At 41.3% G+C, this 12,404-nt stretch overlaps 1 protein-coding gene across 3 annotated transcripts in view; it reads right to left on the bottom strand.

The window, feature by feature from the left end:
* Nucleotides 1-12,230, bottom strand: part of LNX2 (ligand of numb-protein X 2) — a 59,295-nt gene extending 47,065 nt beyond the window's left edge. Inside the window, exons 1-3 of one of the 3 annotated variants that reach the window (XM_021541990.2) lie at nt 12,041-12,230; nt 5,075-5,222; nt 4,852-5,002 (exon numbers count right to left, since the gene is read on the bottom strand). The gene's annotated coding sequence lies outside the window, so the exon portion shown is untranslated. The remainder of the gene's footprint in view (nt 1-4,851; nt 5,003-5,074; nt 5,223-12,040) is intronic. The other 2 variants (XM_021541995.2, XM_021541988.2) reach the window with 2 other exon arrangements.
* Nucleotides 12,231-12,404: the final 174 nt, after the last annotated feature.

The following is a 12,404-nucleotide window of genomic DNA, read 5'->3' as shown; positions in this document are numbered from 1 at the left end:
TTTTGGTGCAGTAATATTGCTTTTTACCCATCTGTCCCTACCAACACCAAAGGCTTGTTCAATTTCCACCACTGAACAGCCCTTCCATTTGCTGGTGTTCCACCACAGCACATAATTTTGAAGGAGCAGAATCTTGCCTTGAGCTTAGAGCGTAGCCCCCCAAAATCTCATTCTTCCAAAATTTCTCGAGCATTCTCAAACTCAGAATAAATGGAAAATAAAGTAATGTCCAGCAGTTTGACTGCCTCAACACTAACAGGCCTGCTCAGCACAGGGCTGGCCCTCGCACAACCCACGCAGATGCCTCAACCCAGCAGCTCAGACAACACTTGCTGTGTTTCAGCAAGTACCTGCTGCTGACTGCTTCCATTTGCACAAGCTTTCCATGGCTTCTAGTTGTACAAGCAACCCTCAGGGTGCCTTTCACTAGCTCTAGCTCATTTCACATTTCAACAGAACAGAAGAACACAGGGCTCAGCTCAGGTAACTTGTAGCTCACAAATCCAGATCTTATGCCAACTACCTACATCTCTACTAGCATCACAGCTGAAGGGTTATTTTTAAAATGTCTTATGTATGTACATTACCTGGTTTTAACGAAATACAAAATAGAAAGTTCTACTCAAAGAAAAATACACACTATCTGCTGTAAAACTGTCTCGGCAAACAACATTAAGATTCCTTAGGGACATCAAATGTCCTTAAACTCATTTTTTTGAATTGAGGGGAACCCTCTCTACCGCTACATTTCTCAAGTAGTTTTTTACAGAAGAATTACATTAAGAGTTGAGGAAAAAATCAGTTATTTCTATGTCAAGGCCTGCATTCCCTTTTTATAAACTCAAGGATTTCTAAATACACATAAACATCTTAAATAAATAAATAAAACACAGGAAAATTTTTCTTCCAGAATCACTTTGCAGTGTAACAAGAATGGTACTTTTCCTTTACTATATTATTATGTTCTGGTACTAACCCAAAAGTTCACGCCATTTTCATTTCTTTATTGCCAATAGCCATCTAGAAAATGCTGCCATCAATAGTAAATCTACATGAAGACACACTCCTCTGGTGCATTTTGTGAATAGCAATCAGTTCGTAACACAATCCTGTTCAGTTTAAATTCAGTTTATTCTTCAATTACTTTGCTAGCCCAACTCTAATTTATTATATTTTCTGGTACATTTGATTTTGAATATTATGACATCCTGGCTCATGCCATTAGAGAGGAAACATAAAATGGTGAGGATGTCTAGGGATGGCTGAGAGTAAGATAGCAACAGCCTGGAAAATTAACAATACCACTGTCTGTGCTCAGCTAAACCACTCCTGCATTAGCACTAAAAAAATATTTCTCTAATATAGACTTGTCATCCAGGAATAGCCTCGGGGCACCATAAAACCCCAGCCAACACAAGAGGCAGCTGGGGTGATTGGGTGGGCAGACAGCAGCCTCTCTGGGGCAGCTCAGCTGCAGAAGAAAGGAAACGCTGGCCCTGCTGCTGCTTGGAGCTCACCAAAGGAAGAAACCAACATGGTTCTAAATGCCATCAGTACTATATACATTGATTTTTTGTGTTGGCTTTTTTTAGCCTTACATTGTCTCGGTCCTAGCTACCATTTCTTTCTCCCAGCACCCAAGGTGAAATAAGAGGCAGCAGCCTGCAGCCTGCTCAGAGGACCCTTCTTGAGAAGCTGGGCAGAAGTGAGAGCTTCACCTTCCCCTCCAGCTTGGTGACCGACTGCATTATCCTTCAGGGCACACTGCCAGCCCCACCTGCTTACTCAGGCTTTTGCCAGCAAGGGAAGCTCTCAACGCACTGCTCTGTCCTTCGAAGATGCATCCTCTTTCACTTACTTCTTACTCCTGCCTAACATTTGGCATTGGAGCTCCTGAATCCAGAGAATGGAGGGGCAGTCCTGATGGGGAAATATCAGACTCTTGTATTCATATCCAAACTTTTTTTCCTACAAGAAATTCTGACAACCTCGAACATGAAAATGCTTATGCACAGCTTGCTCTGTCGCAAGAAATTCCACATTGGGTTTTGTAAACAATGAGTATTTCCCTTCTTTTGTCTGTTGTTCTGAAAGTCTGAAAACAGCTTACCAAAACAACAGGCAAGAGTGAATGCTTTACAGGGAAACCCAGGCAGGCCCATAAGGTGCTGCCAGCATTGGAAAGAAGTTGCAGTGAGGGAAATCTGGCTGGACCCAAATCCTCACTCATTACTCATGTCCTCCAGAAACAAATAAAGCAGACTTATTTTCCCCTAAATGATAATAAAGTTTTCAGCTGTCTCTAAGCTATCTTGTAGCTCAGGCAGTATTTCCAGCTCCTTCTAAACCTCACAAGCAATAAAGATTTTGCTAATGACAGTAGTTACTGCAACTGATGCATTAAAAAGACAATGTCAAAAATCACATGTAAACGACACCTACAATTACATGGAGGTCATTTACAAAACTAAGAAATGTCATGCTTTAGCTTATCTACTGCCTTTCAATTTTCCCTCACTTCTCCTGAACCTATGTTGTAACTCAGTTGCTGGTTTCTGTTCTGAAGCATTTTTTCCCCCCTGCAACTCAATCCCTCACAAAGGACAGACACAAAAGGGAGTGGCATAAAGGATGCTTAAGCATACTTCCACTGTTAAGTTACTTGATTTCACACTTAGGAAACCCCACTGAAAGACAGTTATTGGTGCATGAGAAATAGGGAGTACAGCTATAGCTTGTGAAGCCTGAAGGAGTCAGAGCAAACCAAATCAGGCCAATTTAGGCAGATGAAGAGGGAGAGAGGGGCGTTCCCCACCTGTTAAGTGCTATCACATGCCCCAGTGTAATGAAACATTACCACCATGATGAGAAAAAAAAGTGCCTCTCATTTTGGTGTTGGTACCAGGAAAACACACCAGCCAAGTTCTTCAGAAGCAATGACAACTCCGGCTGAAACCATTTTCTCTTCTCAGTCTTGTGTACTTGTAAATCACCTGCCTATGCTTACACTGCAAATCAATGCACACGCTCCAGTGTCTCCCTGCACCTGCTCTCATTACCCTGTGTTTGAAACAAATCCTGAATTGAGACTGGAGACTTGATTTTGCTTCCCAGCAGGCAGAGTAATCATCAATAATTGATGTCAGTTGGTTTCATATGGAGCACTGATTTGGGCATGCAATGGAGAATTACAGTATGCACCAAGGAAAGGAGGATTTGTATATAAAGTGATTTGATAATCTGAAAAAATCCCTCCGTAAACAAAGGAAATTTGCAGATAATCATATTAAAGATTAGAGTTGTTTTAAAACAATGCAGAATGTATTTGAGAACATCTGGGAAAAAAGATGGTAGTATTAAAAGCAAAGTCTTTGGGGAAAATATCTTCCCCCTCAAATAGGAAACAGTAATTAATTCATTATTAAATCCTAATGCTTGTCAATTCGTCTTAAATCAGAGCACTTTTTCTAATAAAGACTGTTATCACTATACTTAAATGCAATTTTATATATGAATACTTAAATATATTTACATACAGTTTTAACTCTGATTAAATGATTGCTTGATTATTTCACTTATTAATTGCTTCCAATTTATTTCAAAATTGAGAAGCAGGATAATTTTATGGTAAAAAACTAAATTTAATATTAAATAAGGACAGAACAACCTGTGGACTAATAAAAATATAACACAATAGCAAAAGAAATTTTATGTCTTTCCTTTCATGCTTACTCATCAGCTGGAAAATTAAGAAACTAACTCCTTTTATCTTACAAAGGTTAATCTTTTTCCATCACCCATTTACTGTGTCCTGAAGTTGTGGTGTGGCGATTTATGTGAAAATCCCCACAATGAAACCCATAAACTGTTCCTGATATTTTCTATAATCAGTGTTGACAAATAACAGTACTGCTCTTCTATTTAAACACTGCATGATTGAAGCTCCACACTGCTGTAACTGCTGACAGCATCAAAAGACTATTTACTTCACAACTAAAAAATAAACACTACAGAACTGAACAATAATTAAATTCGTAAAAACATCCTGGATCATATTCTTATAATGTCTTTCACTACTGTATTTCTACTCTATTCTTCCATAAAAATTCCTAACAGGTAAAGCTAGCAGGATTTCCAAGATCTGAAAAGAAAAAAAGAAAAAGAGAAAGGGTTTGTTGTTTCCCTTTTTATGCTGTTTTACTTTTTCACATGCAGAAATTAATTATACATATACAAACATGTAAAGTTCAATGACAAGCAGAATGTTAACCAGATCTGTACAAGCAGCGATTGAGCCTTAGCAAAGAAAGCCCACCAGGGATGCTTTGTTGTACCATATAATCATAACTGTGCTGAATTCAGTGACTTCCTTGGGAGCAGAAGCAGGCAAAAGGACCCTCATGCCCATAAAGGACCCTATGGAATCAACACTATGGATTCAATTGTATGGTCAAACTATATGGATGGCAAAATAGGCCTCAACATGTGATACATCGCCTGAAAAATTATATATACAGCATAGCAATTGCTCCTAACACACGTGGGTACATTGTAATAAAGTCCCTGCTCTCCTGCATATCAACTTAACCAGCTTAGCAGGTTTTCGGGTATAGACAGACTTGCCTTTACAAACACTTTAAAACAAACCCAAAAACCTCAAAGTTAGTATCAGCTAAAACATAACTCTCTCCTTTTTGACAATTTGAGGCAAAAATAATCTCAGCACAATGTTGACATTATTGTGTAAAATAAATTGTCTTTGCTGAACTCAAGTTTAAGCTTACTTAAAGGCTTCATCTGTTGTAAAACTCATGTGTGATTGTTTGTAGAAAGCAGCAAGTCAAGCTGTACCTGAAATTTCCTAGTCAAGTATCTTCGACTTCATAACAGCACAACACTTCAGAACATTTCCTGGCTTCACAGCTTCCCAAACTTTTCAAAATGAGTTAGGAAAGCATTACACTTCTACAGCGTTTCTCTGGTCAATGGCACACATCCCTTACTGCAAAAGAAAGGACTGTTAACAGTTTTCATTTCACACTCCAGTAACCCAAAATATTGTGTTACCACTCACTTTAGCGTTAATTTTCCCACAGATTCTCTTTTTCTGCTTACACGGCAAGACAGCTCAGGTCAAGTGCTCAGACAAGCTGTGCTGCTGATTCTCCTTTTTACCACCACTGAATCACCTTCACTTTTGCTTCACTGCAAAGTTATTTTCCCTGCAAAAAAGCAGTAGAGCCACATTCAATAGCAAGTCAGCAGCTACAGTCAAAATGGATTTCAAAGTGGGGGAAAAATCCTCCTCACAACTAAATCCTTATAGATTATTTATGCAGGATCATTCCAAAACTGTATAAATACATCACAACACATATATTTGCTGCTGTACATGTGGTGAAGTCCAATTCAGTTCATGTCCCTTCCAGCTACAGAATATAAAAGTATCGGTGCTGAACAGACATGCTGAGCAAACCCCTCATAACAGGAATGAAGTGTAGTTACTTTGCCAGACAAAGTAGAAAGATACCTTTTTTATTGGCGATTTCAAAAAAACATTTGGGAGCTGTCACTAAATGTGTATGTACAGACCTAACTTACACACATTTTTAAGACATTTGAATGACAGATCCACAAGTATTTTTAGCCTAATCAAATCTGAATTAGTCTAACCATATCTTTAACGTCTAAAAGGCATTGAAATAGTTAAGAAGCAAACCTAAAATCTGAAGGCATTCAATACTGGTTTAATACTAGGCAGGAAATCCTGTGAATTTTGAAACTTCAAGCTTCATCTGAAGCAGAAATGACAGTTTAGCAATGGATTAATTGTAAAAACAGTTCAGGAATTGACTGGTACTAATTTTTAATTAACATAAAAGCAGGAAAGAACTATTTTATTAATTAAGTAGGTGAGCCTTCATTAGCTTCTGTCAATAACAATAAAAGCCTGAGAAAACTGCTCTAGAACAAACAAGACCTAAAAACAGGAAAAAAGAGGCCAGACAGGAGGAAACCTTTGTCAACCTGCTCCGGAAGAAGCTTGACTGAAAATATATTTTGAGAAGTTTAAAAAAACAAGTTACTTCAGTTCAGAGCTGGGGCAGCCCATGGGGTGTAGCATAGGTTTGGCTGAGCGCTGTGGCACACATGCACTGTGCCAAGGGTACTCAGAGCTGTTCAATCAGGACAGGGTTCACGGCAAACTCTCCAACACGATCAGAACGCTTGCACAACACGTCAGGATCTATGTGGTCTTGTGATGCATCGACCAACTTTCACTTATGGTTAATTCATTCTGCTTATAAACAAGTGTTAAACAACTCAATTTAAAAAGGGCAATACAAGAGAAAATTACATGGGCCAGGGCAATAGATCCAGTAAGAAGAGGCAAGAAGACAAAGAAGGGTGGGCAATGGGTAAATAAATTCATAACTTGGAAGTAACAAGGAATCCACTTCAGGCAGAGGAGGCAATAGTAGTAACTGGTTGGGTTTCGGGTTTTTTTCTGTAACTTTTAACCTCCAAACACGCAGAGGCAACTCAAGAAAATGCAAACTTAAGTATTTAATCTATCACAGACATTCAGTGCACTATCCATGAGGCACATCCAGACATTAATGTTTCCAGCATCCTCCTTGAAATTTAACTTACTTGGCCCTAAGATGGACTTTGAACTTGCTGTTCTGTGAAGGCTGTTACTGACAGCAATGGAAGAACCAGCTGTGTTGAAGTCAGAACGTGGTTAGCTTAAGAGCCTTGTAGGGGTTATGGGCTTTCTTCTTGGTTTTTTGCTTTTGCCAGTCAGTTAGAGAAATTATCTGGATTACATGGCTATAGCCACAGAAACCCCCACCAGAGGCTCTATTCTACTGCCACTATGACATAGCTCATTTCATCTGGGGACTATGAGGTATGTCGACAAAAGCACTTTCACAAAGTAAAATGCAACAACAAAGGTGGCTCACTGATACCAGCCAAGATTTTTTTAATTAAGACCTTGTTCAGGAATGCCAATCAAAACTCCATGTCCAGAAAAATCACAACACCTGGATTCTGAAATGTTGCTTTGTATCATAATAAAATCCTCCTGGGTGGGTTGTTTCAAAGCAAACATAACATTCCTGTGGCAGAACAGGACAGTTTTTCCAAGCATAAGACAGCAATCACAGAAAATAGCTTCCCACAAACTTGTTTTGGTACTCAAACCAGCAGCCATCAGCTTTGGTTGCATTTCAATTTTCTTCTGTTGTGCCAAAAAACCTCTGCTGCACCAGCTTTCTTCTCCTATGAACTCTGACAGAAGGATTAGTGCCAATCTGAAGAACAAAGAAAGCCACAGGAAGGTAACAGCTTAAAAATCTTCCATCACTGGTATTCTTTGGTCTTTTGAGTCCACAGTTTTTGACAATGATACTGCAGTAAGAGAGGATTGTCTGTGGCAAAGAGCTCAGATTGAAGCAAAAATTGCATGCGAAGAACATAACAAAAATCTACACAATGAGTACAACTGCAAGAGTCAATAAAAGCATCAGCATTTACGAACACTGACTTGAACCCAATAATAAACTGTGCTTATTCCCAATTGTCTTCTAAAGAGCCAGCCTCTGGGAATACACAACACAGACATCTTAACATCTTCCACTGGGCTTGTGCAACCTCTTTGGAGAAGGTCATGGGAACACACAGTGGTAGTGTGATCTCAGAGGCTGGGGAACATAGCCTGTATCACACTTCAAAATCACTCCTACTGCAAGGAATGTACAAAGCAGAAGCAGGAAGCATGTAGCTCATTTTTCCCCACTGTGCAGAATAATATCTGACAGCACTACACCACTCCAGGCAACACAATCCAAAAGTCCTGGTTTGCCTTTCTGCAGCTACTGAGTGCCTTCCTTTGCCCAGGCACTTACAGGTTCTCCATTAACACGGACCACTTTTCATTGTGCTCTATTGCTAGAAAAAGGATAAATAAGTCATAGTTCCTTCTGTTTCATTATCTAAAACTACTTATTACTACAATTTACAACATTTTAAAACTGGATTAGTTCTCATATTGGATATACTACTTGAGCAAACTGCATTTAGTTCTACAAACAAAGGTTCTTCTGAAAAATCCTGTATAGTCCATCCAGTGATTGTGTCAAATCTCTCCAATAAATAGAAACCACTTCCTCTTCCAAGTGACAGAAGAGCCAACAAGAAGAGGTGCTATGCTGAACATTGTTGTCACCAACAAAGAGGGTCTGGTACAGAACGTGAAGCTAGTCCATAGCCTTGGCTGCAGTGACCTTGGAATGGTGGAGTTTGAGGACCTTAAGGCAGCAAGCAGGGAGCACAGCAGGCTCTGTACCCCAGGCTTCAGGAGAGCAGACTGGCCTCTCCAGGGATCTGCTTGATTGAGAATCATGGGATAGCGGCCTTGAGGGAAGAGGAGCCCCAGAAAGCTGGTTAATATTCAAAGATCACATCCTCCAAAATGAGGCTTTGAGAAACCTGGTCCAGTGGCGGGTGTTCCTTCCTAGGGGGATTGAAACTAGATGATCTGTAAGGTCCCTCTCTACCCAAACCATTCCGTGATGACTCAATGATTTCTCTCTGTGGAACAAAGGAAAAACAGCCAGGCAAAACAGAACATCTATCACTCCATCCCAAAGTTAACCAACTCTTCCTGGGTAAAATTACCTTCCATATAACATTGATCTGACTCATTTATAATCTAATATTTGATCTGGTTTATTGTGATGACAGTGAGAAAATTCTAGACACTCTTAACAACATGCCACAACTCCAGAGCAATATCAACTTGCTTACTTGAAGCAAAAATGAGACTGCAAATATTGAGCTATATAACCCCAAGTTTCCACATCAAAAATAGTTTCCATTATTTGAATGGAAAAAATGCAAACCAATTTGAAATCTTGTACATTCACAAGTTATCTGACTTTATATCAAACAGCTGCATGCTTTGGGTTTTGTGTCCACCACCTAACACACAGCTCAGCAGGAAAGACTCTGCAAGAGATTCTGCCCCTGTTCCAGCCCGCAAATTATTTGCTGAACTGACATCAGCTGAAATAAGCACCCATGAGAACATAAATGACTGACATCTCTGGTACCACCAAAGTGCTTCAGAAACAAAAGACATGCCTGTAGTACTGCAGAGCACATTGCAAGAATGAAGCCAGGTCAGGTACAGCACCGAGACCCCCTGTAACACAACACTGGGGCTGGGGACATCTCCACATGTGTCATCAAGGTGCAGCCCAGCCCCATCAGCCACCTACACTATCTCATACAGAATACAGAGTAGTCAGTATGAAAACACATGACAGGTTCAGCCCATGAATTTAGCAAACATAAATCCCGAAAACACTTACATGCAGGCTTATCATTAAGCCTCATTGCAAAAGAACTATCTGGATGTTTAAAATCAAGCATATGCAAGCATAAATATCTACAGAATTTGAACAAAAAGAACACAAAAAGTACACTCCATAATATTATTAATTTTTACTGCTCCATAGATACCTTAACCTATCAATTATATAACTTAATACTAATATTTTAAAGCATTTTCATCTTCAAAAGGCACTAGAATTTCTAAAGGACAAACTCCACTGACCTAATAAAGCAATTAAACAGCATGCAAGTCAATGGCGTCACATTAAAAATGCTTCTGCAAACCAAATCAACAAAGAATTTCCAAATACCAGAGAAGCCACTGCCATATCAAATAGACAACCAGCTTCCTCTGGTGCCTTTTACACCAGGGAGCATTTTAACACGAAATAAATGTTGTTTTCTCATTAGTTACAGCCGTTCGTGTCTAGTAGCTCTTTAAACAAACAACATTTTGCTGATGCAAGGCAATAATTTGTATTTATTTAACATCTAGTACACATTTCACTTTGATATTGCTGGTATAACTTCTTCCCAGTTGCTTTCAAATATATTAACTTTTTTTTAGAAGTACAGAAAAATGAGATTAAATAAGAGGGGGGTATTTTGGCATATTTTCAGACATAGTTTTAACTGGTAGCTAACAAACTTCTGCTGTTTTTTCGTAATATAAATATATTACTAAAATATATATCCATAAATATATACCAAGATTGAGACCGCTCAGTATGGGTAAAGGCTTACAAAAAAAGAAACTTTCACTGAGGTGATTAGTGCTTCCATGGTAGCACATAATAAACAAATGCCAAATGTTGCAATGCCAAAGCCACCATTTTTGGCAGGACAGGTTTTAGTAAGCTTATTTTTTAACCCATCTCAGGAGAACAGTATTTTTCCACCCAATCACCTGCTTACATTCCTCTTGCAAAGTTTTGTCCCTAAACTGCCACATTTTTTATTGTTTTGGTAACAGAAAATTCAGGTGCAGTCTTAGGAAAAGGTACTACCTTTGCAAATCTCAGACCTGAGTCCAAGGCCCTGGGCTCCCTCATCCTGAAGTCACCAAGCAATGTAAAGGGTAAGTATAGTTAGAAATTCAGAACTGAAAACTCATGGCAAAATTATGAGTTTTAAGATCCATACATTTTCAAATTGCAACAGAACAAGCACTTTAAAACATAATATTATGACCTTTTTTATTTAAAAAAATCTACTTGGGCACAGTAGTGTTATTTGCAGCCTGATGACTCTGGAGTTAATAATTTTATATTGTACTGTGTTCAGGAGAGAGGATTCCTTAGATATCTGATAATTAGAAAAAAAGAATAATTATAAAGGACTCCTATTTAGTCTTACAGTTCTAGCAAGTACACTGATATAACTTGCTTCCATTTTAAGGAAATTTGTTTTAATAAAGACAGGGCAGCATATGGTACTAACATGTTTATTTTCCAAGTGGAAGGGACACTAACCAAAACCATCTGATGTTTCTTCATCTGATGTTTCTTCCTAAGCCTCCTTGAGCTGGATTGCAGCTTAGAATAAAGCATTACAAAGCCAGAAGAAGTGGGTAGAGGAATAAAAAAATGAGTAATTCAAAGTCTTTATCTAATGAGAGCACAGTTCAGACCAGTTCTTATTTTGAATATAAGTTTAAAAGTACTTATGATTGGAAATTTATTTCCAGAGACTATCAAATGTAGTCCAAAGCTAATCTGTCACAGACATTTTTTACTCTGCACACAGACAAAAACCAAACCCCTAAATCATGTAATTAAAAGAGGAATTAAAGGAAGCTCAGAAGTACTTAATAGATTTCTAGAGAAGCAAACAATCAGTACTGTGCATTATGAACACAGTAAGAAAAGTCACCAGGGACTACCAGATTCACCCCCACCAGAGCTCCAGGAACGGTTTTCTCAGTTAGTTGACCAAGTACTATGATTCCATCAAGAGCAATGGTAATTTTAAAGTACGCCTTGTTAAAAGTATAAAAGACGAAAACTTTTCTAACCACATTTTCAGTGCTAAGAGCTAACAAATGAGGGGACAAACCAGGGAGTGCGGGTCAGAGCTCCGAGGGCTAGCGTGAACGTTTGGAAACAGCTGCCAACCACACGGACTCAGCGGCATTTCGCAGGCAGCCCCGAGTTCCTCTGGCGCAGCTGTAAAACACACAACCTGAAACCCGCTCCTGCAGCAGGGGTTCGCTCGCAGCTGTTCTCTGCCTCCCCCGCACGCAGAAATCTGACTCCTCTCCAAGAAAGAGCTTCTTTAATGAAGCCACACGAGAGCAGCATAGGTGTATCGGGGGACCCAGAACCAGGCGCTTTCCAAGTGGGTCTCCAGCACCCGAGCTCACAGCTCAGCCTCGCAGAGACGCGCTGCAGGGGCCGCCGGGCTCAGCCCCGCCGCCGAGCCGGGGGCTCCAGGGCGGGGACGCTGCTCCGAGGATCCCACCTCAGCCTCAGCCACCTCAGCACGGCGGCTCCGGAGCTCTGCCCACTCCCGTACTTGTTGCCTGCGCAGAGCTCAGCCCGGCGCCGCCGCCCCCGCGGAGACCCCCGGTGCCGCTCGGCTGAAGGAGGCTGAGCGGGGCTGAGCGCCCGGCACCGCGCGGGGCAGGGGAGTTACTCACCGCGCCGGCTCCGCGCAGCGCTCTCCTCCTCAGCCGCGCCGGCTGCGCCCGCCCCGCCTTAGGGGAAGCAAACTCCGGGCAGCAGCACTTGGAGAACGTGTCTCGTCGGGCCGGGCCGGGCCGGTGCTCCCGCCTCCGCCCCCCGCCGCGGGCAGCGGCGCGGCCCAAGTGACAGCGGCGCTCCGCCACTCCGGCGGCGGCCCCGGGCGCGGGGCCGGCCGAACCGCAGCCTATGGCAGCGGGGCCGGGGCGGGACGCGCTGGAGCCCGGGGCCGGGGTGTCCCCGCCGCTCGCCTGATCGGCTGTGCGGAGCCCGGAGCGGTGGGGAGCGCGGGCGGGGCCGGCGCGGAGGAGGGGCCGGGTG

The sequence above is a fragment of the Lonchura striata genome, chromosome 2, assembly GCF_046129695.1.
Source record: "Lonchura striata isolate bLonStr1 chromosome 2, bLonStr1.mat, whole genome shotgun sequence".
Lineage (NCBI taxonomy): Eukaryota > Metazoa > Chordata > Aves > Passeriformes > Estrildidae > Lonchura > Lonchura striata.
The sequence above is the reverse complement of the archived record's forward strand: the minus strand, read 5'-3'. Positions and strand labels throughout refer to the sequence as shown.